The 26,831-nt window shown below is 45.3% G+C and overlaps 1 protein-coding gene across 4 annotated transcripts in view; it reads right to left on the bottom strand.

Moving 5' to 3' along the window:
* The window catches only part of LOC135549666 (engulfment and cell motility protein 1-like), a 216,435-nt gene that overhangs the window by 39,350 nt on the left and 150,254 nt on the right, over window positions 1-26,831 (bottom strand). Inside the window, exon 1 of one of the 4 annotated variants that reach the window (XM_064979849.1) lies at window positions 9,623-9,954. The exons of the other annotated variants lie outside the window; for them this stretch is intronic. The gene's annotated coding sequence lies outside the window, so the exon portion shown is untranslated. Of the gene's footprint in view, window positions 1-9,622; window positions 9,955-26,831 lie in introns of those variants that run through there. 4 annotated transcript variants of the gene reach the window in all.

The following is a 26,831-nucleotide window of genomic DNA, read 5'->3' on the forward strand; positions in this document are numbered from 1 at the left end:
CAGGCAGAGGGAGGGCTGCATAATGATATATAGGTTTGAATATTCATCCCATTTAATACAAAGCACCTTGACAGAGGTGAACCTGACAGAGTTCAGGGTCCTGTTCATTAGACACAAATTAAAGAAGACTTACTGAATCAGGGAGGAACTACCTGGTCTTGTCCAATCAGAAAGGGTCTGTTTTGTTTTCTGTTGCAAAACGTTTTGAAACATTTCTTCCCTAATGAACACAACCCATTTATGAAGATGCACATTATCATTCCCATTCAGACTTAATCCCTCTCTTTCGGCAAAAATTACAACAAAAGAGAGAGAGAAAACAAGTCTTTGCTTTGTAATCTTAGAGTTCAGAAAATGATCAGAAATTCATTTGCATTAAATCAACCACATAACCAACGACTTATCAATCCTGATGAATAGTTATGTCACTGGCACATGTCTTGCTTAGTTCATTCCCTGCACATTGTTCCTCATCCAACCTCACTGTTCTAACAAGATGGAGTACTGGGCCTGTATTAATAAAGTGCCTCAGAGTAGGATTGCTGATCTAGGATCAGGCCTGTCCTGTCTATGTAATCATATTCATTATAATCTAAAAGGCAAAACTGATCCAAGATCAGCACTCCTACTCCCTAAATTCTATACGAATATGGGCCTTTATGGCACTTCTGGTTCTTTCAGTGTAAAGGCATAGGAGTCATTCTCAGTGCAGCAGTCTCTCTCTCTCTCGTTCCTCCCCCCAGAGACCTGTTAGTTGTTCCTAGCAGAGAGACTCTCTATCTGCCACACCATGTCAATGCATCACGGTGTGTGTGTGTGTGTCTCTCCAGAGAGATCCTTCCTTACGCTTCAACGAGGTTCTGTTTACTGCTGCTGTTGCTGCATGATGTTGGCATTTTGAGAGGGAGGCATCGTGGAAACAATGGTTTTATGTGCTTTACTGTTTCACACACACACACACACACACACCAGCTTAACACACAGTCTTGACAAAAAGCACGAGCTAACGTGATGGTACAATGCATCAGACTGTTGTTTAGACAACGTGTCAGAGTTTTCATTACATTTGTCCTAGACTCCCAAAATAAAATAAACCATTGAATATTCAAATAACTATAGTACATTCATTCCATTAGTGATTTTCTGCTGTACAGTAATAGTATGACACAAATGTGTTAGAGGTAAATGAAGGTACAGAAGTCGGGTGATAATGGCAGCTTTTTGCTGTTCTCCAAATAACATTTTAGAGTTCTTAAATTGTATGGAAATGCAGTAAATGAGCTTCAACGTTCTAATCACACAGCTGCTGTAGCTTCACTCACCTCAAACCCTGTCATTTGGCCATACCCTAAGTTCAGCTGAAATGACGCCTCTGTTTGGGACACATCCTCTGTTAGGCAGATGAGGTAAACTCAGGAGAAACATCATGACCTGAGACGTGACTGGTGTTCTGTAACCAGCAGATTCTGTCAGTGTCAGGCAGCATAACCACACACACACACACACACACACACACACACACACACACACACACACACACACACACACACACACACACACACACACACACACAATCCGGAAGACACAGCTGATGCTACACACACAACAAAGAAACACACACCTATACAAGGTAAAGGTAGTCTCTCTCTCTCACACACACACAGATTCACCTCTTAAAGGAGAAGAAAATATCAATCTTCTCTACCACAACTTTTAGGACCCTTTGTTACAAAGCAACTGGGCTCATGGGTGTAACACTGCAGTCCTAGTCTGCATCACAAATGATGCACTACTGTTGACAAGGGCTCATATGGCTGTGGTCAAAAGTAGTGCACAGAATAGGGAATAGGGTGCCATTTGGGAACTAAACAAGAGCAGTGTCGGTTGCAGATATCTATGCACGCTAAGGGCAATTACTACACACACAACCAGTGTAGTTCTGCTCATTCATGACCACTGTGATGATGTACAGCTAACTCTATCCTTCCCATGTTAGACAACCCAGCCTTCTGATTCAATCTATATCAGCATCTAAATGTCCTACTCTGTCTGTCATATTGCTATGTGCCACCAGACATCACATCCAAACCCTACCACAACATGACATCTAAATGTCTGTCTCCATCTCTGCTCAAATAGCTCACTGCTGATTACTGCTTGATTACCCCAGACGTTATTTGTGTGCACAGCATTGGCCTTCTCAGCGTGTGGCGATGCTGCCTGCTCTGACAGATGAGAGATGCCCCCCTAAGGCCACAGTGTACAGCATAGCTCCCTCTCCCCTACCTCGTTCCCCTCCATCCTCCCCATATCTGCAAGGGGAGGGGTTGAGCCCCCCCCCCTCAGAAACCTTGTTAGGGTGGAAGGAGGCAGACAGGCAGAGAGATGGGACATCAATAGCTGGTCTGACATCGCTAAAGGAACGGAACAGGGGAGACATTTAGAGAGAGAGGTGTAGAGATAGAGGTGTAGAGAGAGGTGTGGAGAGAGAAGAGTATTGATATTTAAAAAAACAGGTGGAGATTGTGTATGTGGAGGAAAAAGGTGGAAAAACAGAGATGGAGAAATTGTAGGTGGGAGGGAGAGAAAACCTGCCTGGAATGGGAATGTGTGGTCTCTGTGCTGGAGGAGAGGAGACTGACTGAAGGTCTATGGGGAGGTGGTGGCCTATGCTTTGCCTCTCACTGCTCTAGCTGCCTCTCAGAGCTAGACACAGATTATTAGGTACACCATCCCATTCACGAAAATGGTTCGCTCCTGCAGACAGTGAGTCACGAGGCAGTGGCTTGCTGTATAAAGCAGGCAGACAGGCATCGAGGCATTCAGTTACTGTTCGATTGAATGTTAGAATGGGCAAAACTAGTGACCTAAGCGACTTTGAGCGTAGTATGATTGTCGGTGTCAGGTGCACCTGTTCCAGTATCTCAGAACATCCAGCATCCAGGGCTTTTCACGCACGACAGTGTCTAGGTTTTACCGAGAATGGTGCGACAAACAAACAAACATCCACTCAGCGGCATTCCTGTGGGCGAAAACAGCTTATTCATGAGAGGCTGAAGAAGAATGGCAAGAATTATGCAAGCTAACGGACGGGCCACAAACAGGCTATTGCAGCAGACGACCACACCGGGTTCCACACCGGGTTCCACTCCTATCAGCTAAAAACAAGAAGAAGTGGCTCCAGTGGGCAGGGGATCACCAAAACTGGACAACTGAGGAGTGGAAAACAATCGCCTGGTCCAACAAAATCCCTGTTCCGGTTGCGTCGTACTGATGGCAGAGCCAGGATATGATGTAAGCAGCATGAGTCTATTGCCCCCTTCTGTCTGATGTCAACAGTACAGGCTGGTGGTAGTGTTGTAATGGTGTGGGGCTTGTTTTCCTGGCACATGTTAAGTCCCATGATACTAATTGAGCAATGTTTCCATACCCCCAAAACTTCAGACTGTTCTGGAGGCAAAGGGGTGTCCACCCCTTGTACTAGATGGGTGTACTTAATAAACCACCACTACACATTTCTGAAACATCCTCTAGCCTAAGTTAAACTACCTCCCTCTGTTGGGGATATGGAGCCCAATTCAACATCAGCTAAACTACCTCCCTCTGTTGGGGAAATGAAGCCCAATTCAACATTAGGCTACACATGACAATGCAATATGTATCAAAAAAAGTTGCTGAACCCGGACATTGTTAGCCAGGCTTAGGTACTAAATGTCATTGGAATCTACTCAGTGGACAAGAGAGGCCACATCATAACAGGCTTGCACAGCAGCAGGGAGACAATAGGTCGAGGAGGAGGCTTGCCTGCAGCCCAGCACAAGTAATAATCGAGGCCTGTGAGGATTTCTACTTGAATAATCCAACAATCCAAATGTGAATGGAGTCTTCTAGACCAGTGGTTCCCAAACCTTTTATAGTCCTGTACCCTTTCAAACATTCAACCTCCAGCTGTGTACTTCTAGCACTATGGTCAGCGCACTCTCAAATGTTTTTTTTTGCCATAATTGTAAGCCTGCCACACACACACTATACAATACATTTATTAAACATAAGAATGAGTGTGACTTTTTGTCAAAACCCGGCTTGTGGGAAGTGACAACGAGCTCTTATAGGACCAGGGCACAAATAATAATATAATAATAATCAATAATTTTGCTCTTTATGTAGCCATCTTACATATAAAACTGTATTGCCAGCAGCATACCACCCTGCATACCACTGCTGGCTTGCTTCTGAAGCTAAGCAGGGTTGGTACTGGTCAGTTCCTGGATGGGAGACCAGATGCTGCCGGAAGTGGTGTTGGAGGTCCAGTAGGAGGCACTCTTTCCTCTGGTGTAAAAACATATCCCAATGCCCCAGGGAAGTGATTGGGGACACTACCCTGTGTAGGGTGCCGTATTTCGGATGGGCCATTAAACGGGTGTCCTGACTCTCTGAGGTCATTAAAGATCCCATGGCACTTATCGTAAGAGTAGGGGTGATAACCCCGGTGTCCTGGCTAAATTCCCATTCTGGCCCTCAAACCATCACAGTCATCTAATAATCCCCAGTTTACAATTGGCTCATTCATCCCCCTCCTCTGTAACTATTCTCCAGGTCGTTGCTGCAAATGAGAACGTGTTCTCAGTCAACTTACCTGGTAAAAAAATAAAATAAATTTGCTCATTGAAAATTGTGAATAACTCACCACAGGTTAATGAAAAGGGTGTGCTTGAAAGGATGCACATAACTCTGCAATGTTGTATTGGAGAGAGTATCAGTCTTAAATCATTTCCCACACAGTCTGTGCCTGTAATTAGTTTTCATGCTCGTGAGGGCCGAGAATGAACTGTCACATACAGCTGAAGTCGGAAGTTTACATACACTTAGGTTGGAGTCATTAAAACTTGTTTTTCAACCACTCCACAAATGTCTTGTTCACAAACTATAGTTTTGACAAGTCGGCTAGGACATCTACTTTGTGAATGACACAAGTCATTTATCCAACAATTGTTTACAGACAGATTATTTAACTTATCATTCACTGTATCACAATTCCAGTGGGTCAGAAGTGATATACACTAAGTTGACTGTGCCTTTAAAAAGCTTGGAAAATTCCAGAAAATGATGTCATGGCTTTAGAAGCTTCTGATAGGATAATTGACATAATTTGAGTCAATTAGAGGTGCACTTGTGGATGTATTTCAAGGCCTACCTTCAAACTCAGTGCCTCTTGCTTGACATCATGGAAAAATCAAAAGAAATCAGCCAAGACCTCAGAAAAAAATGGTAGACCTCCACAAGTCTGGTTCATCCTTGGGAGCAATTTTCAAATGCCTGAAGGTGCCACGTTCATCTGTACAAACAATAGTATGCAAGTATAAACACAATGGAACCACGTAGCCGTCATACTGCTCAGGAAGGAGACACGTTCTGTCTCCCAGAGATGAACCTACGTTGATGCGAATAGTGCAAATCAATCCCAGAACAACAGCAAAGGATCTTGAGAAGATGCTGGAGGAAACAGGTACAAAAGTATATATATCCACAGTAAAACAAGTCCTATATCAACATAACCTGAAAGGCCACTCAGCAAGGAAGAAGCCACTGCTCCAAAACCGCCATAAAAAGGCCAGACACGGTTTGCAACTGCACATGGGGACAAAGATCGGACTTTGGAGAAATGTCCTCTGGTGTGATGAAACAAAAATAGAACTGTTTGGCCATAATGACCATCGTTATGTTTGGAGGACAAAAGGGGAGGCTTGCAAGCCGAAGAACAACATCCCAACCGTGAAGTACGGAGGTGGCAGCATCATGTTGTGGGGGTGCTTTGCTGCAGGAGGGACTGGTGCACTTCACAAAATAGATGGCATCATGAGGATGGAAAATTATGTGGATATATTGAAGCAACATCTCAAGACATTGTCAGGAAGTTAAAGCTTGTTTGCAAATGGGTCTTCCAAATGGACAATGACCCCAAGCATACTTCCAAAGTTGTGGAAAAATGGCTTAAAGAACAACAAAGTCAAGGTATTGGAGTGACCATCACAAAGCCTTGACCTCAATCCTATAGACAATTTGTGGGCAGAACTGAAACAGCGTGTACGAGCAAGGAGGCCTACAAACCTGACTCAGTAACAGCAGCTCTGTCAGGAGGAATGGGACAAAATTCACCCAACTTATTGTCGGAAGCTTGTGGAAGGCTACCCGGAATGTTTACCCCAAGTTAAACAATTTAAAGGCAATGCTACCAAATACTAATTGAGTGTATGTAAACTTCTGACCCACTGGGAATGCGAAGAAATAAATAAAAGCTGAAATAAATCATTCTCCCTACTATTATTCTGTCATTTCACTTTCTTAAAATGAAGTGAGGATTGACCACAAGTTCTCAATGGGATTAAGGTCTGGGCAGTTTCCTGGCCATAGACCCAAAATATCAATGTTTTGTTCCCCCGAGCCACTTAGTTATCAATTTTGCCTTATGGCAAGGTGCTCCATCATGCTGGAAAAGGCATTGTTCATCACCAAACTGTTCCTGGATGGTTGGGAGAAGTTGCACTCGGAGGATGTGTTGGTACCATTCTTTATTCATGGCTGTGTTCTTAGGCAGAATTGTGAGTGAGCCCACTCCCTTGGCTGAGAAGCAACCCCACACATGAATGGTCTCAGGATGCTTAACTGTTGGCATGACACAGGACTGATGGTAGCGCTCACCTTGATTTTTCCAGACAAGCTTTTTTCCAGATGCCCCAAACAATCAGAAATGGGATTCATCAGAGAAAATGACTTTACCCCAGTCCTCAGCAGTCCAATCCCTGTACCTCTTGCAGAATATCAGTCTGTCCCTGATGTTTTTCCTGGAGAGAAGTGGCTTCTTTGTTGCCCTTCTTGACACCAGGCCATCCTCCAAAAGTCTTCGCCTCACTGTGCGTACAGATGCACTCACAACTGCCTGCTGCCATTCCTGAGCAAGCTCTGTACTGGTGGTGCCCCGATCCCGCAGCTGAATCAACTTTAGGAGACGATCCTGGCGCTTGCTGGACTTTCTTGGGCGCCCTGAAGCCTTCTTCACAACAATTGAACCGCTCTCCTTGAAGTTCTTGATGATCCGATAAATGGTTGATTTAGGTGCAATCTTACTGGCAGCAATATCCTTGCCTGTGAAGCCCTTTTTGTGCAAAGCAATGATGATGGCACGTGTTTCCTTGCAGGTAACCATGGTTGACAGAGGAAGAACAATGATTCCAAGCACCACCCTCCTTATGAAGCTTCCAGTCTGTTATTCGAACTCAATCAGCATGACAGAGTGATCTCCAGCCTTGTCCTCGTCAACACTCACACCTGTGTTAACGAGAGAATCACTGACATGATGTCAGCTGGTCCTTTTGTGGCAGGGCTGAAATGCAGTGGAAATGTTTTTGGGGGATTCAGTTGATTTGCATGGCAAAGAGGGACTTTGCAATTAATTACAATTCATCTGATCACTCTTCATAACATTCTGGAGTATATGCAGATTGCCATCATAGAAACTGAGGCAGCAGACTGTGAAAATTTATATTTGTGTCATTCTCAAAACTTTTGGCCACGACTGTACAGATACCAACCATCTTGATCACCAAAGTCCATTTGATGTCACAAAGCTATCCAGTACTTTAAAAATATCCTCTCCTGTTGTCCTGGATTCCAGAAGAGGATGTATTTCTTAATTTATGCCCCATAAATGTAACCGACATATACCAGGAGCTGTGCCAGGCCCGCCACGTCTGTTGACTCATCCAGCTGTAACGCATAGAATTCACTGGCTTGTATGCGAAGCAGAAATTATTTCAAAACATCTCCTGCCATGTCACTGATGCATCATGAAACAGTGTTGTTTGATGAAGTCATTGTCTATAGTTTTATGGCCTTTTCCCCCAGCATTGTCCCAGCCATATCCATGGCAGCAGGAAGAATTATGTCCTCCACTATAGTATGGGGCTTGCCTGTCCCAGCCACTCAGTAACTCACCATATAAGACACTTCTAGCCCCATCTTATTAATGGTATCTGTTACTTTTATACATGTATTACTACTAGAAAGTCGTCTGTATTCTCGCTCAAAAAACTCCTGTGGCTTATTTTTCTAATTGTCATATTTTGTTTCTAAATGTCTGCACACGAGTGGTTTCCCGCGAGAGAGTAACAGTTAATGGGACTGGATGCTAATTATTTGACTAGGTTACCTGTATTTGACAATGTGTTGTTATTTCGCTGAACACTAGATGGTTACATTTTATTTTTGGAAGTGAAATGAGGCTACTCAGGTGAGAAAAAACCTCACCCAAATGTATAGCCCCGTTGGGAAATATAAATGGACTGTTTAAAATGTGAAGAAATACAAATATAAAAAACATAAATAAATATATATGCGCAATGCCGTTGGGGGTATGGCCAAATAAAAATGTGATGTACATTAAAAAAATAAATATATATATATTTTAAATTGTGAATCACATTTTTATTTGGCATACCCCCAACGGCATTGCGCATACCCTTCAGTTTGGGAATACCTGTTCTTGACAAAGCAGATTATCCCCGGGGTAGCTATAGCTACAGTAGCCATGGCAAAGACAATAATCTTGTTGTTTTATATTGCTACAGTATATAGCTCCGAAAATTACAATTCGCTCAGAACAGGGCAGTACGGCTGGCCCTTAAATGTACACGGAGAGCTTACATTAATCATATGCATGTAAATCTCTCATGGCTCACAGTGGAGGAGAGATTGACTTCATCACTACTTGTTTTTGTAAGAAGTATTGACATGCTGAATGCACTAGGTGTCTGTTTAAACTAGCACACAGCTTGGACATTCATGCACAACCCACAAGACATGCCACAAGATGTGTGGAAGTAGAGTAGTGGCCTAAGGGAACACAATGTGTTGTGAAAAGTGTTATAAAATGTAATGTCATGTATTTTAAATTGTATATAACTGCAATAATGTTTGTCTTGGCAGCAGCTAATGGGGATCCGTAATAAATACAATGCAAATGAACATCTGTCCATGGCAATGTTAGACATGAAATGTGTGCATTATTTAAACATACTAACACATATGGCATTTATAATTTGCTAGCCGAGGCTAATATGGTGGATAGCAGTGGTCCATTCCTCCATTGGTAGGAAAGTGGGTAGTAGTATACAATGCTAAACCTTATTCACAATGTGTACTATCGCCACCACTTCCCTCTGCTTTGTCTGTGTTCACAAAGACAGCTTCAGACTGGGCTTTAGGCTCTGTGTTTGTTGAGATTGGGAGGCTTTTAATCAGAAGGCTGAGATGGGCTGCTCTAACCTGATTATGCCTCACAGAGTCGCACGCACGCACGCATACACACACACACACACACACACACACACACACACACACACACACACACACACACACACACACACACTACCCAGCACTGCCCCATCTGTCCTATGAGCATTGCTCTGCTACTCTCCACAGCCAAGCAACAACAAACAACCCCCTCCCCTGCTCCTCCTTTTCCCTCTCTCCATCCCTCCATTCTAATCAGCAGCCCCTGCTCTTCTCCTTCACTCTCTTCTCTCTAGAGGTGGATAAAGCATGTCAGCTGGTGTCTTGTACTTACCTGTAATTGTCTCCTCCATGGCTGCTGCTGCCACGCTGTGCTTCATAATGACTGACAGCAGAACCTCGACTGCACCGAGATGAGAGGAGCAGCTAACGAGTTTAGAGAGGAAGCAAAGAACAGAGGGATAGAGAGAGGGAAAGAGAGGGGAAGCAATGGCAGATGGTCCCCTGGTAGAGTGATAGAGCGATGCTAACGGTTGCTAACGGAGCTGGCTGGGCTCTAGCCACAGGCGTGAGGTGCGTTGTCGTGGCGATGGTGGTCAAGGAGGGCGCCGCTCGTCCTCCTGCCTGCCTGCCTCACAAGATCTACCTCCTCTCTGCTGCCAGTCTGGGAGGATCACCAGGCAGCTCTGCTTATGTTGATCTCAGCATTTAAGCCCGATTGGATGCACGCCACGGTGGTATCAGCCAATAGACTGGCAGCTGGGGATCACATGGGCTGTGGTGGTGTGTATGTGTGAGGAGGGGGGGGGGTTAAAGAGGGGGAGGGGAGGAGAATGAGTGAGAGCCTCTACATGAGTACTATTCTGCATGGATGCACAGAGCTGGAGGTTTTCTAGTCGTGGGGCGCAGCAAGCCCCTCATCACAGACAGCCGTTTGGATAAAGAGACACAGGGCATTACCATAGACACAGGCACACACGCATCAGCATGCAGGAAAACACACACACACACACACACACACACACACACACACACACACACACACACACACACACACACACACACACACACAAGCATGCAGGAACACACACAGACACAGTGAGAGAAGAGAAGCGCCTCCATCTTGCCAAAGTGGAGCCAGTGCAGTGCAGCGGTGGCAATTGGAGTGGGGTTGCTATGGAAACCTGAGGAAACTGTTGCCTGTCCGTTCTGTTGGTCGAAGTGGAGAAAGAGTAGAGAGTAGAGTAGAATAGAGTAGAGTAGAATAGAGAGTAGAGTAGAATAGAGAGTAGAGTAGAGTAGAATACAGAGTAAAGAGTAGAGAGTAGAGTAGAGTAGAGAGTACAATACAGAGTATCGAGTAGAGTGGAGTGGAGGAGAGAGTAGTCAAGAGTCGAGTTGAGAGTAAAGAGTATACTAAAGAGTAGAGTAGAGAGTATACTAAAGAGTAGAGTAGAGAGTAGACTAAAGAGTACAGTAGAAAGTAGACTAATCAGTAGAGTAGAGAATAGACTAAAGAGTAGAGTAGAGAGTAGAGTACAGAGTAGAGTAGAGAGTATAGAGTGGAGTAAAGAGCCTTGCGAAAGTATTCGGCCCCCTTGAACTTTGCGACCTTTTGCCACATTTCAGGCTTCAAACATAAAGATATAAAACTGTATTTTTTGTGAAGAATCAACAACAAGTGGGACACAATCATGAAGTGGAACGACATTTATTGGATATTTCAAACTTTTTTAACAAATCAAAAAATGAAAAATTGGGCGTGCAAATTATTCAGCCCCTTTACTTTCAGTGCAGCAAACTCTCTCCAGAAGTTCAGTGAGGATCTCTGAATGATCCAATGTTGACCTAAATGACTAATGATGATAAATACAATCCACCTGTGTGTAATCAAGTCTCCGTTTAAATGCACCTGCACTGTGATAGTCTCAGAGGTCCGTTAAAAGCGCAGAGAGCATCATGAAGAACAAGGAACACACCAGGCAGGTCCGAGATACTGTTGTGAAGAAGTTTAAAGCCGGATTTGGATACAAAAAGATTTCCCAAGCTTTAAACGTCGAGTAGATTAGAGAGTATAGAGTAAAGAGTAGAGCAGAGAGTTAAGAGTAGAGTGTATACTAAAGAGTAGAAAGTAAAGAGTAGAGTAAATAGTAGAGAGTATAGTAAAGAGTAGTGCAGAGAGTAAAGAGTAGAGTAGAGAGCAGAGTAGGGAGTCAAGGGTATAGAGTAAAGAGTAGATGGTATAGAGTAAAGAGTAGAGTAGAGGGTATAGAGTAAAGAGTAGAGTAGAGGGTGTAGAGTAGAGAGTAGAGTACAGAGTAGAGTAGAGAGTATAGAGTATAGAGTGGAGTAAAGAGTATATTGTATACTATAGAGTAGAGTGCAGAGTAGAGAGTTTTGAGAAAAGTGTAGAGTGTGGGGTAGAGAGTATAGAGTAAAGAGTGGAGTAGAGAGTGGAGTATAGAGTAGAGTTAGGGAATGTTTTAATCGTTGCTATGGGAACAACATCTTCAACGCACGTTCTAATGAACTCGCACACCGAATCAGCGTATTCGTCAATGTTGTTATCTGACGCAATACGAAACATGTCCCAGTCCACGTGATGGAAGCAGTCTTGGAGTGTGGAGTCAGCTTGGTCGGACCAGCGTTGGACAGACCTCAGCGTGGGAGCTTCTTTTTTTAGTTTTTGTCTGTAGGCAGGTATCAGCAAAATGGAGTCGTGGTCAGATTTTCCGAAAGGGGGGCGGGGCAGGGACTTATATGCGTCGCGGAAGTTAGAGTAACAGTGATCCAAGGTTTTTCCACCCCTGGTTGTGCAATCGATATGCTGATAAAATTTAGGGAGTCTTGTTTTCAGATTAGCCCTTGTTAAAATCCCCAGCAACAATGAATGCAGCCTCCGGATAAATGGTTTCCAGTTTGCAAAGAGTTAAATAAAGTTCGTTCAGAGCCATCGATGTGTCTGCTTGGGGGGGGGATATATACGGCTGTGATTATAATCGAAGAGAATTCTCTTGGTAGATAATGCGGTCTACATTTGATTGTGAGGAATTCTAAATCAGGTGAACAGAAGGATTTGAGTTTTGAGTAGAGTAAATAGTAGAGAGTATAGTAAAGAGCAGTGTAGAGAGTAAAGAGTAGAGAGCAGAGTAAAGAGTAGAGGGTATAGAGTAAAGAGTAGAGTAGAGGGTATAGAGTAAAGAGTAGAGGGTATAGAGTAAAGAGTAGAGGGTATAGAGTAAAAAGTAGAGTAGAGGGTATAGAGTAAAGAGTAGAGTAGAGGGTATAGAGTAAAGAGTAGAGTGTAGAGTAGAGTATAGAGTAAAGGGTAGAGTAGAGTAAAGAGTAGAGTGTACAGTAGAGTGTATAGAGTAGAGTAGAGAGTAGAGTGTAGAGTAGAGTAGAGTAAAGAGTGTACAGTAGAGTAGAGAGTATAGAGTAGAGTAAAGAGTAGCGTGTAGAGAGTAAAGAGTAGAGTAGAGAGTAGACTAAAGAGTAGACTAGAGAAGAGAGTAGACTAGAGAAGAGAGTAGACTAAAGAGTAGACTAGAGAAGAGAGTAGAGTAGGATGGGATGTGGTTGTGTTACCTTTTAGATCTGATATCAAAATCTGGTCTTGATGGAAAAGAAGATTCTGATTTAAAAAGACATCTATTTCAAAAAGAATATGAAAGCATGAAACCCTTGCCTGTCTTTGTAAGGCAACCTCACATTCACAACAGACACAACTAATCAATACAATCATTGTTATGATAATTATTGGGTGAGACTGCTGCTTGTGGGTTCTGCTACAGGGAACATGCATACTGGGTTCTGCTATAGGGAACACGCATACTGGGTTCTGCTACAGGGAACATGCATACTGGGTTCTGCTACAGGGAACATGCATACTGGGTTCTGCTACAGGGAACATGCATACTGGGTTCTGCTACAGGGAACATGCATACTGGGTTCTGCTATAGGGAACATGCATACTGCTCTAGTCTATGCCTTCTTGACCCACAGACAAACCATGGATGTCACCCATGGTCAAATGATTACACAAGACAAACAGAAGGGCCATGTCCAGAATGACCATCGGTAACATGTTCCATCTCTAAATAGAACTCTGCGCTGCTCCACATGTTTCTGTGTCATAAAGATGACTTTAGCCATATGTGCTGATGGGTACATTGTGACTGTTCTCCAGTCTGGCACAGCAACAGGCCTCTCTTTCTCTCATCCTCATCAGTGACAGTCTCCTCCTCTCTACCACCTCTCCTCCTCATCCTTGACAGTCTCCTCCTCTCTACCACCTCATCAGTGACAGTCTACTCCTCTCTACCACCTCTCCTCCTCATCCTTGACAGTCTCCTCCTCTCTACCACCTCATCAGTGACAGTCTCATCCTCTCTACCACCTCTCCTCCTCATCCTTGACAGTCTCCTCCTCTCTACCACCTCATCAGTGACAGTCTCCTCCTCTCTACCACCTCTCCTCCTCATCCTTGACAGTCTCCTCCTCTCTACCACCTCATCAGTGACAGTCTTCTCCTCTCTACCACCTCTCATCCTCATCAGTGCCAGTCTCCTCCTCTCTACCACCTCTCATCCTCATCAGTGACAGTCTCCTCCTCTCTACCACCTCATCAGTGACAGTCTTCTCCTCTCTACCACCTCTCCTCCTCATCAGTGACAGTCTCCTCCTCTCTACCACCTCTCCTCCTCATCAGTGACAGTCACCTCTCTACCACCTCATCCTCTCTACCACCTCTCCTCCTCATCAGTGACAGTCACCTCTCTACCACCTCATCCTCTCTACCACCTCTCCCTCTCATCAGTGACAGTCTCCTCCTCTCTACCACCTCATCAGTGACAGTCTTCTCCTCTCTACCACCTCTCCTCCTCATCCTTGACAGTCTCCTCCTCTCTACCACCTCATCAGTGACAGTCTCCTCCTCTCTACCACCTCTCCTCCTCATCAGTGACAGTCTTCTCCTCTCTACCACTTCTCCTCCTCATCAGTGACAGTCTTCTCCTCTCTACCACCTCTCCTCCTCATCAGTGACAGTCTTCTCCTCTCTACCACTTCTCCTCCTCATCAGTGACAGTCTTCTCCTCTCTACCACCTCTCCTCCTCATCAGTGACAGTCTCATCCTCTCTACCACCTCTCCTCCTCATCCTTGACAGTCTCCTCCTCTCTACCACCTCATCAGTGACAGTCTACTCCTCTCTACCACCTCTCCTCCTCATCCTTGACAGTCTCCTCCTCTCTACCACCTCATCAGTGACAGTCTCATCCTCTCTACCACCTCTCCCTCTCATCAGTGACAGTCTCCTCCTCTCTACCACCTCATCAGTGACAGTCTACTCCTCTCTACCACCTCTCCTCCTCATCCTTGACAGTCTCCTCCTCTCTACCACCTCATCAGTGACAGTCTTCTCCTCTCTACCACCTCTCATCCTCATCAGTGCCAGTCTCCTCCTCTCTACCACCTCTCATCCTCATCAGTGCCAGTCTCCTCCTCTCTACCACCTCTCATCCTCATCAGTGACAGTCTCCTCCTCTCTACCACCTCATCAGTGACAGTCTCCTCCTCTCTACCACCTCATCAGTGACAGTCTTCTCCTCTCTACCACCTCTCATCCTCATCAGTGCCAGTCTCCTCCTCTCTACCACCTCTCATCCTCATCAGTGCCAGTCTCCTCCTCTCTACCACCTCTCATCCTCATCAGTGACAGTCTCCTCCTCTCTACCACCTCATCAGTGACAGTCTTCTCCTCTCTACCACCTCTCCTCCTCATCAGTGACAGTCTCCTCCTCTCTACCACCTCTCCTCCTCATCAGTGACAGTCACCTCTCTACCACCTCATCCTCTCTACCACCTCTCCTCCTCATCAGTGACAGTAACCTCTCTACCACCTCATCCTCTCTACCACCTCTCCCTCTCATCAGTGACAGTCTCCTCCTCTCTACCACCTCATCAGTGACAGTCTTCTCCTCTCTACCACCTCTCCTCCTCATCCTTGACAGTCTCCTCCTCTCTACCACCTCATCAGTGACAGTCTCCTCCTCTCTACCACCTCTCCTCCTCATCAGTGACAGTCTTCTCCTCTCTACCACCTCTCCTCCTCATCAGTGACAGTCTTCTCCTCTCTACCACTTCTCCTCCTCAGTGACAGTCTTCTCCTCTCTACCACCTCTCCTCCTCATCAGTGACAGTCTTCTCCTCTCTACCACTTCTCCTCCTCATCAGTGACAGTCTTCTCCTCTCTACCACCTCTCCTCCTCATCAGTGACAGTTTCATCCTCTCTACCACCTCTCCTCCTCATCCTTGACAGTCTCCCCCTCTCTACCACCTCATCAGTGACAGTCTACTCCTCTCTACCACCTCTCCTCCTCATCCTTGACAGTCTCCTCCTCTCTACCACCTCATCAGTGACAGTCTCATCCTCTCTACCACCTCTCCTCCTCATCCTTGACAGTCTCCTCCTCTCTACCACCTCATCAGTGACAGTCTACTCCTCTCTACCACCTCTCCTCCTCATCCTTGACAGTCTCCTCCTCTCTACCACCTCATCAGTGACAGTCTCCTCCTCTCTACCACCTCTCCTCCTCATCAGTGACAGTCACCTCTCTACCACCTCATCCTCTCTACCACCTCTCCTCCTCATCAGTGACAGTCTCCTCCTCTCTACCACCTCATCAGTGACAGTCTCCTCCTCTCTACCACCTCTCCTCCTCATCCTTGACAGTCTCCTCCTCTCTACCACCTCATCAGTGACAGTCTTCTCCTCTCTACCACCTCTCATCCTCATCAGTGCCAGTCTCCTCCTCTCTACCACCTCTCATCCTCATCAGTGACAGTCTCCTCCTCTCTACCACCTCTCCTCCTCATCAGTGACAGTCTCCTCCTCTCTACCACCTCATCAGTGACAGTCACCTCTCTACCACCTCATCCTCTCTACCACCTCTCCTCCTCATCAGTGACAGTCACCTCTCTACCACCTCATCCTCTCTACCACCTCTCCCTCTCATCAGTGACAGTCTCCTCCTCTCTACCACCTCATCAGTGACAGTCTTCTCCTCTCTACCACCTCTCCTCCTCATCCTTGACAGTCTCCTCCTCTCTACCACCTCATCAGTGACAGTCTTCTCCTCTCTACCACCTCTCATCCTCATCAGTGCCAGTCTCCTCCTCTCTACCACCTCTCATCCTCATCAGTGCCAGTCTCCTCCTCTCTACCACCTCTCATCCTCATCAGTGACAGTCTCCTCCTCTCTACCACCTCATCAGTGACAGTCTTCTCCTCTCTACCACCTCTCCTCCTCATCAGTGACAGTCTCCTCCTCTCTACCACCTCTCCTCCTCATCAGTGACAGTCACCTCTCTACCACCTCATCCTCTCTACCACCTCTCCTCCTCATCAGTGACAGTAACCTCTCTACCACCTCATCCTCTCTACCACCTCTCCCTCTCATCAGTGACAGTCTCCTCCTCTCTACCACCTCATCAGTGACAGTCTTCTCCTCTCTACCACCTCTCCTCCTCATCCTTGACAGTCTCCTCCTCTCTACCACCTCATCAGTGACAGTCTCCTCCTCTCTACCACCTCTCCTCCTCATCAGTGACAGTCTTCTCCTCTCTACCACCTCTCCTCCTCATCAGTGACAGTCTTCTCCTCTCTACCACTTCTCCTCCTCATCAGTGACAGTCTTCTCCTCTCTACCACCTCTCCTCCTCATCAGTGACAGTCTTCTCCTCTCTACCACTTCTCCTCCTCATCAGTGACAGTCTTCTCCTCTCTACCACCTCTCCTCCTCATCAGTGACAGTTTCATCCTCTCTACCACCTCTCCTCCTCATCCTTGGCAGTCTCCTCCTCTCTACCACCTCATCAGTGACAGTCTACTCCTCTCTACCACCTCTCCTCCTCATCCTTGACAGTCTCCTCCTCTCTACCACCTCATCAGTGACAGTCTCATCCTCTCTACCACCTCTCCTCCTCATCCTTGACAGTCTCCTCCTCTCTACCACCTCATCAGTGACAGTCTACTCCTCTCTACCACCTCTCCTCCTCATCCTTGACAGTCTCCTCCTCTCTACCACCTCATCAGTGACAGTCTTCTCCTCTCTACCACCTCTCATCCTCATCAGTGCCAGTCTCCTCCTCTCTACCACCTCTCATCCTCATCAGTGACAGTCTCCTCCTCTCTAACACCTCATCAGTGACAGTCTTCTCCTCTCTACCACCTCTCATCCTCATCAGTGACAGTCTCCTCCTCTCTACCACCTCATCAGTGACAGTCTTCTCCTCTCTACCACCTCTCCTCCTCATCAGTGACAGTCTCCTCCTCTCTACCACCTCTCCTCCTCATCAGTGACAGTCACCTCTCTACCACCTCATCCTCTCTACCACCTCTCCTCCTCATCAGTGACATTCTCCTCCTCTCTACCACCTCATCAGTGACAGTCTCCTCCTCTCTACCACCTCTCCTCCTCATCCTTGACAGTCTCCTCCTCTCTACCACCTCATCAGTGACAGTCTTCTCCTCTCTACCACCTCTCATCCTCATCAGTGCCAGTCTCCTCCTCTCTACCACCTCTCATCCTCATCAGTGACAGTCTCCTCCTCTCTACCACCTCTCCTCCTCATCAGTGACAGTCTCCTCCTCTCTACCACCTCATCAGTGACAGTCACCTCTCTACCACCTCATCCTCTCTACCACCTCTCCTCCTCATCAGTGACAGTCACCTCTCTACCACCTCATCCTCTCTACCACCTCTCCCTCTCATCAGTGACAGTCTCCTCCTCTCTACCACCTCATCAGTGACAGTCTTCTCCTCTCTACCACCTCTCCTCCTCATCCTTGACAGTCTCCTCCTCTCTACCACCTCATCAGTGACAGTCTCCTCCTCTCTACCACCTCTCCTCCTCATCAGTGACAGTCTTCTCCTCTCTACCACCTCTCCTCCTCATCAGTGACAGTCTTCTCCTCTCTACCACTTCTCCTCCTCATCAGTGACAGTCTTCTCCTCTCTACCACCTCTCCTCCTCATCAGTGACAGTCACCTCTCTACCACCTCATCCTCTCTACCACCTCTCCCTCTCATCAGTGACAGTCTCCTCCTCTCTACCACCTCATCAGTGACAGTCTTCTCCTCTCTACCACCTCTCCTCCTCATCCTTGACAGTCTCCTCCTCTCTACCACCTCATCAGTGACAGTCTCCTCCTCTCTACCACCTCTCCTCCTCATCAGTGACAGTCTACTCCTCTCTACCACCTCTCCTCCTCATCCTTGACAGTCTCCTCCTCTCTACCACCTCATCAGTGACAGTCTTCTCCTCTCTACCACCTCTCATCCTCATCAGTGCCAGTCTCCTCCTCTCTACCACCTCTCATCCTCATCAGTGACAGTCTCCTCCTCTCTAACACCTCATCAGTGACAGTCTTCTCCTCTCTACCACCTCTCATCCTCATCAGTGACAGTCTCCTCCTCTCTACCACCTCATCAGTGACAGTCTTCTCCTCTCTACCACCTCTCCTCCTCATCAGTGACAGTCTCCTCCTCTCTACCACCTCTCCTCCTCATCAGTGACAGTCACCTCTCTACCACCTCATCCTCTCTACCACCTCTCCTCCTCATCAGTGACAGTCTCCTCCTCTCTACCACCTCATCAGTGACAGTCTCCTCCTCTCTACCACCTCTCCTCCTCATCCTTGACAGTCTCCTCCTCTCTACCACCTCATCAGTGACAGTCTTCTCCTCTCTACCACCTCTCATCCTCATCAGTGCCAGTCTCCTCCTCTCTACCACCTCTCATCCTCATCAGTGACAGTCTCCTCCTCTCTACCACCTCATCAGTGACAGTCTTCTCCTCTCTACCACCTCTCCTCCTCATCAGTGACAGTCTCCTCCTCTCTACCACCTCATCAGTGACAGTCACCTCTCTACCACCTCATCCTCTCTACCACCTCTCCTCCTCATCAGTGACAGTCACCTCTCTACCACCTCATCCTCTCTACCACCTCTCCCTCTCATCAGTGACAGTCTCCTCCTCTCTACCACCTCATCAGTGACAGTCTTCTCCTCTCTACCACCTCTCCTCCTCATCCTTGACAGTCTCCTCCTCTCTACCACCTCATCAGTGACAGTCTCCTCCTCTCTACCACCTCTCCTCCTCATCAGTGACAGTCTTCTCCTCTCTACCACCTCTCCTCCTCATCAGTGACAGTCTTCTCCTCTCTACCACTTCTCCTCCTCATCAGTGACAGTCTTCTCCTCTCTACCACCTCTCCTCCTCATCAGTGACAGTCTTCTCCTCTCTACCACTTCTCCTCCTCATCAGTGACAGTCTTCTCCTCTCTACCACCTCTCCTCCTCATCAGTGACAGTCTCATCCTCTCTACCACCTCTCCTCCTCATCCTTGACAGTCTCCTCCTCTCTACCACCTCATCAGTGACAGTCTCCTCCTCTCTACCACCTCTCCTCCTCACCAGTGACAGTCTCCTCCTCTCTACCACCTCTCCTCATCATCCTTGACAGTCTCCTCCTCTCTACCACCTCATCAGTGACAGTCTTCTCCTCTCTACCACCTCTCCTCCTCATCAGTGACAGTCTTCTCCTCTCTACCACTTCTCCTCCTCATCAGTGACAGTCTCCTCCTCTCTACCACCTCTCCCTCTCATCAGTGACAGTCTTCACCTCTCTACCACCTCACCAGTGACAGTCTCCTCCTCTCCTTCTCATCAGTGACAGTCTCCTCCTCTCTTCCTCTTCTCCTCCTCCGCTCTCCCTCTCCCCCTCCTCCTCTGTGAGATACTCTCCTCTTCCTCAGTAAGACAGTCTCCTCTTCTCTTCCTCTGTGAGACCAGGCACGTGTACAGCTAGGGCCCTTTCTGTACAGGGAACAGGCCCTTTTTCCCCCCAGTATCCAAAGTGCCCTTTTGGGTGGTGGTATAATTTCCCCAAAAACATGTATCCTTTTTCTGGGTCATTGCTGCTCTAAACCCACTGCCTGCAAGTTGTGGTTAAATTCACCCGCCCCAGACTAATCTAGTAATACAGCTAGCCATTTTGTCAACTGTAACATATGGAAGCATAAGGACTCTGCTGAATAACAACATTATTAGTAATCATCAGTGATTACCATGCTTTCTTTACTGGCTTATTTAGGGAATGGTAAGCTATAGTAACGTATTTATATTTATTATGGATCCCCATTAGCTGCTGCTCTTCACGGGGTCTTGCAAAATAAAGGCAGTTATACAATTTAAAACATTACAATACATTCACAACAGATTTCACAACATATTAAGTGTGTGCCCTCAGGCCCCTACTCTACTACCAAATATCTACAACACAACATCCATGTGTACATGTATGTTATCATGTGTGTGTATGCACTTTCTGTGCCTGTTTGTGTTGCTTCACAGTCCCCACTGTACCAAAGGTGTATTTGTATCTTTTTTAAAAACCTCTAGTGACTCCCAAATCCGCATGCGGGAGCGTAATCAGCCTGAAACTAATTAGCATAACGCAGCGGACATAAATATCCCTAGAAAAGATTCCTATTCATGAAAATCACAAATGAAATATATTGAGACACAGCTTAGCCTTTTGTTAATCACCCTGTCATATCAGATTTTCAAAATATGCTTTACAGCCAACGCTAGACAAGCATTTGTGTAAGTTTATCATAGCCTAGCATAGCATTATGCCTTGCTAGCAGCAGGCAACCTTGTCACGGAAATCAGAAAAGCAATCAAATTAAATTGTTTACCTTTGATGAACTTCGGATGTTTTCACTCACGAGACTCCCAGGTAGATAGCCAAAATATTATTTTTGTAGGCGAAACAGCTCCGTTTGTTCTTCATGTTTGGCTGAGAAATCGCCCGGAAATTGCGGTCACAACGCCGAAAAATATTCCAAATTAGCTCCATAATATCGACAGAAACATGGCAAACGTTGTTTAGAATCCATCCTCAAGGTGTTTTTCTAATATCTATTCTCGAGGACCGATTGGAGTAATGGCTACCTCTGTATTTTACGCGAGAATCTCTCTCGGAGCCACCATGTGACCACTTACGCAATGTGGCCGCCTACGGTTATTCTTCAACAGAAATGCGTAAAACTAGGTCACAATGCTGTAGACACCTTGGGGAATACGTAGAAAGCGTAAGCTCGTTGATGGTGCATTCACAGCCAAATAGGGAGTCATTGGAACGCAGCGCTTTCAAAACCTGGGGCACTTCCGGATTGGATTTTTCTCAGGCTTTCGCCTGCAACATCAGTTCTGTTATACTCACAGACAATATCTTTACGGTTTTGGAAACGTTAGAGTGTTTTCTATCGAAAGCTGTCAATTATATGCATATTCTAGCATATTTTCCTGACAAAATATCCAGTTTAAAACGGGAACGTTTTTTTTCCCAAAAATGAAAATACTGCCCCCAAGAGGTTATTAAATAATCACATTTTACTGCTGGCATGAGTTACAGTGCCTTGCGAAAGTATTCGGCCCCCTTGAACTTTGCGACCTTTTGCCACATTTCAGGCTTCAAACATAAAGATATAAAATTGTATTTTTTGTGAAGAATCAACAATAAGTGGGACACAATCATGAAGTGGAACGACATTTATTAGATATTTCAAACTTTTTTAACAAATCAAAAACTGAAAAATTGGGTGTGCAAAATTATTCAGCCCCTTTACTTTCAGTGCAGCAAACTCTCTCCAGAAGTCCAAACTCTCTCCACCGTCTACACAAACACCAGGGACATGAGGGATGGTAAGGAGGGAGGAATAATCGATCCTTATTCAATCAAGAACCACTCTCATCTTGTCAAGAGAAAGTGGTGTGTTTGATTGGATATTAAAATTCCTGGCCCCAGAGGTGTGAATGTGAGTTTGTGTGATTCATTCTCAGCAGATCCGTGTGTAGCATCAGTTCCGTTGGAGAAGGGTGCCAAAGATAATTGGCCCCGGGGCCTCAAATCTGTGCGTAAACCATGCGTGGGATCATTTCCACGCAAAGCGTGAGATTTATAAATGTGAACATTTGCTTGAGAGTGTGCATAAATTTACGCACAGCCATGACCATGGGTAGGCATAATGCCAAATGGTGGAATATGGGAACAAACTTCTTGTCAAGTATAGAATGGCGAAAATATATGTTGAAAATGTGTGAAATTGTGAGAGTAATAATTCAATAATTTTTTGACTTCATTTTATTTCCATTGTGAATTCATGCAACATATCTTGACATGCTTTATCATTTGACCACATCAGTGCATTTGTTACAATAATAATCAATATAAAGTCCAGTCATTTGTTAAATGAGAGGTGGGTGTGAAAGTGAAACCAGGTCATACACAGCTTCAGGAGCCAACAGATGGTTAGTTAATTAATCAAAGTAAATATATAGGACCCTAGAATGCCCTTCAAGCCAATCAGAAACAAGTATTCAACAATGCCATGGTAGACAGTGCATTTGGAAAGTATTCAAACCCCTGGACCTTGTCCATATTTTGTTCCGTTACAGCCTTATTGTAAAATTGATACGTTTTTATTCATCATAAATTTACAGACAATACCACATAATGACAAAGCAAAAACTGGATGCTACAAGCTTGGAACTTTGTCAGGTTGGATGGGGAGTGTTGCTGCACAGCTATTTTCAGGTCTCTCCAGAGATGTTCGATCGGGTTCAAGTCTGGGCTCTAGATGGGCCAAGGACATTCAGAGACTTGTCCCGAAGCCACTCCTGCGTTGTCTTGGCTGTGTGTTTAGGGTCGTTGTCCTGTTGGAAGATCAACCTTTGCCCCACGTCTGATGTCCTGAGCCCTCTTGAGCAGGTTTTCATCAAGGATTTCTCTGTACCTTGCTCCGTTTATCTTTGCCTCGATCCTGACTAGTCTACCAGTTCCCGCCGCTGAAAAACATCCCCACAGCATGATACTGCCACTACCATGATTCACCATTGGGATGGTGCCAGGTTTCCTCCAGACATTCTGGCCAAAGAGTTCAATCTTGGTTTCATCAGAACAGAGAATCTACACCTGACTGGTGTAGTGCTGCAGAGATGGTTGCCGAGATGGTTGTCCTTCTGGAAGGTTCTCCCATCTCCACAGAGGAACTCTAGAGCTATGTTAAGAGTGACCATTGGGTTCTTGGTCACCTCCCTGACCAAGGCCCTTCTCCCCTGATTGCTCATTTTGGCCGGGCAGTTTGGTGGTTCCAAACTTCTTCCATTTAAGAACGATGGAGGCCACTGTGTTCTTGGGGACCTTCAGTGCTGCAGAAAAAGTTTGGTACCCTTTCCCAGATCTGTGCCTCGACACAATCCTGTCTCAGAGCTCTATGGCCAATTCCTTCGACCTCATGGCTTGGTTTTTGATCTGACATGCATTGTCAACTGTGGGACCTTATATAGACAGGTGTGTGCTTTTCCAAATCATGTCCAATCAATTGAATTTACCACAGGTGGACTCCAATCAAGTTGTAGAAACATCTCAAGGATGATCAATGGAAACAGGATGCACCTGAGCTCAATTTTGAGTCTCATAGCAAAGGGTCTGAATACTTACATAAATAAGGTATTTCTGTCTAAACAAATATATATATATAAAGTTGCAAACATTTCTAAAAATCTGTTTTCCCTGTGTCATTATGGGGTACTGTGTGTAGTTTGCAGAAAAAAATGAATATTTAATACATTTTATAATAAGGTTGGTACGTAACAAAAATCTGGAAAAAGTCTAGGTGTCTGAATACTTTTCGAAGGCACTTTAAATAGGGATATTTCACAGAAAGCATAAACAGTACATTTATGCCAAGTTATTTACACATAATCTGTTCTTATCTGGCTTGAAGGACCATAAGGTGGTTCACTTTTTTTTTGATGGTTCTGTAAAGGTTTGGTACATCAGCCTTTCTTTCTACACTTTGTTGATGGCTTATCATGCTGGCTAACAAAACCTGAAAGGATCAATTCCGCATCACGTCTACAGCAGGGCAATGCTGACCAACACCCAGTATACCGTCTACCAACTGCTCCTGACCAACAGACGCAACCCCAGCACAAGCACTGTGTCTCGAAATAAATAAAACAGGCAGCCAGCTCACTCCTGGCAAAGAGGAGCGGGGACACTAACATGCTGAATGAGCGCTTATCCCCAATTATAAAGTCACCTTCAGGCAGTATAGTACAGTATACATCCTAATATGACTGGGTGGTACGGAATGGCTGAGAGCAGAATACATCACAGGGCTTTGGAGATGGTGAGATTGGTCAGCATTACCAGGCCTAAGTTGTCAAAAAACACATACAGACTGTGCTGTTTCAGGAGAGATGGGTTCCTGCCTTCACTGCAATGTTACACAGCGTGTGTGCGTCCCAAATGGTACCCTATTCCACATATAGTGCACTACTTAGTGACCAGGGCACTATATAGGGAATAGGATGCCATTTGGGACACATCCAATGACTCACACCCTGATGCTTCAAAACAAGACAGGGTGTTGAAGCTACAGTGGAGCTTGGTGGTTAGTCAATACTGTACAATCTACAACAAATAATACATCTAGTCCGACAGTCATTTCAGGATCTTCTGAAAACAGCAAGTCTACCATTCTGCAGTTCATTTGACAACAGGAAAAAAGAGAATGTTCATGTGATGCTGTGATAGAATACTGATCTGATTGGCTCAGACACAGTGACTGAATCAGACTTCTTCAGACAGTGACCGAATCAGACTTCTTCAGACACAGTGACCGAATCGGACTTCTTCAGACACAGTGATCCCCAAGTCTCGGTCCAAAAGGCTCCCAGCTTCTACCCCTAAGCCATAAGCCTGAACAATTAATCAAATGGTCACCCAGACTATTTTCTGCTACTCGCTGTTTATTATCTATGCGTAGTGACTTTACCCCTACCTACATGTACAAATGACCTCGACTAACCTGTAGCCCCACATTGACTCGGTACCAGTACCCCCTGTATATAGCCTCGTTATTGTTATGTAATCTTATTGTGTTACTTTTTATTTAGCAAATATTTTCTTAACTCTATTTCTTCAACTGCATTGTTGGTTAAGGGCTTGTAAGTAAGCATTTCACGGTATTCAGCGCATGTGCCAAATAAAATTTGATTTGACATTGAGAAATGCATTTCCATGAATGCTTCCCAAATGTCACCCTATTCCCTTTGTAGTGCACTACTTTTGGTGGGCTTTGGTAAAAGGTAGTGCACTATGTAGGGAATAAGGTGATATTTGGGATGCATATTTGAATATGCATCTTAATTCATTTTTGAAAATTGAGCTTGGCTTTATATAGGCACTACAGCAGCGCCTTCATTATAAAACATTTCATGCAAGCCAAGCCTTATGATGTGTGATTATCATAATTGCAATTGCATTACTGCCCGACACTGAGATATGTCCAGACTGGAACCCACCACTCCACATGAAATAGTGACGTCACAAATTCTTACAGAATCACATGCTTTCTTATTCCTGTACATTATAATTAAGCAGTAAGGCCCGGGGGGGTGTGGTATATGGTCAAAATACCACACCTAAGGACTGTTCTTATGCACAACGCACCACAGAGTGCCTGGATACAGCCCTTTGCCGTGGTATATTGGCCATATTTCACAAACCCCAGAGGTGCCTTTTTGCTATTATAAACTGGTTACAAATGTAATTAGAGCAGTAAAAATAAATGTTTTGTCATACGGTCTGATATACCACAGCTGTCAGCCAATCAGCATTCAGGGCTTGAACCACCCAGTTTATAATCACATTTTAGTCATTTAGAAATAGCCCTTTACACTCATACCGGTATACGGGTTGAAAATGGCAGTTGGGCACTGATAAACCTCTACATTGGAACGCAGTGGCCGTACAGTAAGTAACATGCTATACATGACGTCAGAGCTCTGGCTCTGTGCTTCACAGCTCTGTATGGGTTTTGACTGACAAATTATGAACACTTTACGTATTTTAAAAGATGAAATGTTGAGGATTATAATGAATACTGCTTTGATGTCAAAAAAGAAAGCCAAACACCTGTGAGTCTAAATGTGCACTTCACATTTCCATATCATAAAACTCATGTCAGATACAGTGTCAATGTTTATGATCACTATGTTTGATGTACAGTTACAAGATGACATGGCGTTATACCCTGGGTTGTCCTGAACAGAATGACCCTATGTTTGTCTATTGTGAAGTAAATGTACTGCAGCACACACACCTGAATGCACTCATATCTATGCGCAACAAAAATACAAATCGGTTTCCCTGAATTGCATTGTGAAAGCCTAACAATGTAATATCGTATTTTATAACTTAGCTAGTCATGTTGCTAATAGAACCAGCTTTCAAATGATGCCCACCTTACCCAGATTACTTAAAAAACAACAGTAATTGTGTGATGACGGGGATGCAGGGTTGTGTTCCAAACAAAACTACAAGAGCGTTTCCTCTAGTACCTCAACGGCACAGCCAGAAGAGCTGAAAAAAATCACCTTATAGTGTAAGGCACTTCTTTA

This window comes from Oncorhynchus masou, chromosome 12 (assembly GCF_036934945.1).
Source record: "Oncorhynchus masou masou isolate Uvic2021 chromosome 12, UVic_Omas_1.1, whole genome shotgun sequence".
Classification (NCBI taxonomy): Eukaryota; Metazoa; Chordata; class Actinopteri; order Salmoniformes; family Salmonidae; genus Oncorhynchus; species Oncorhynchus masou.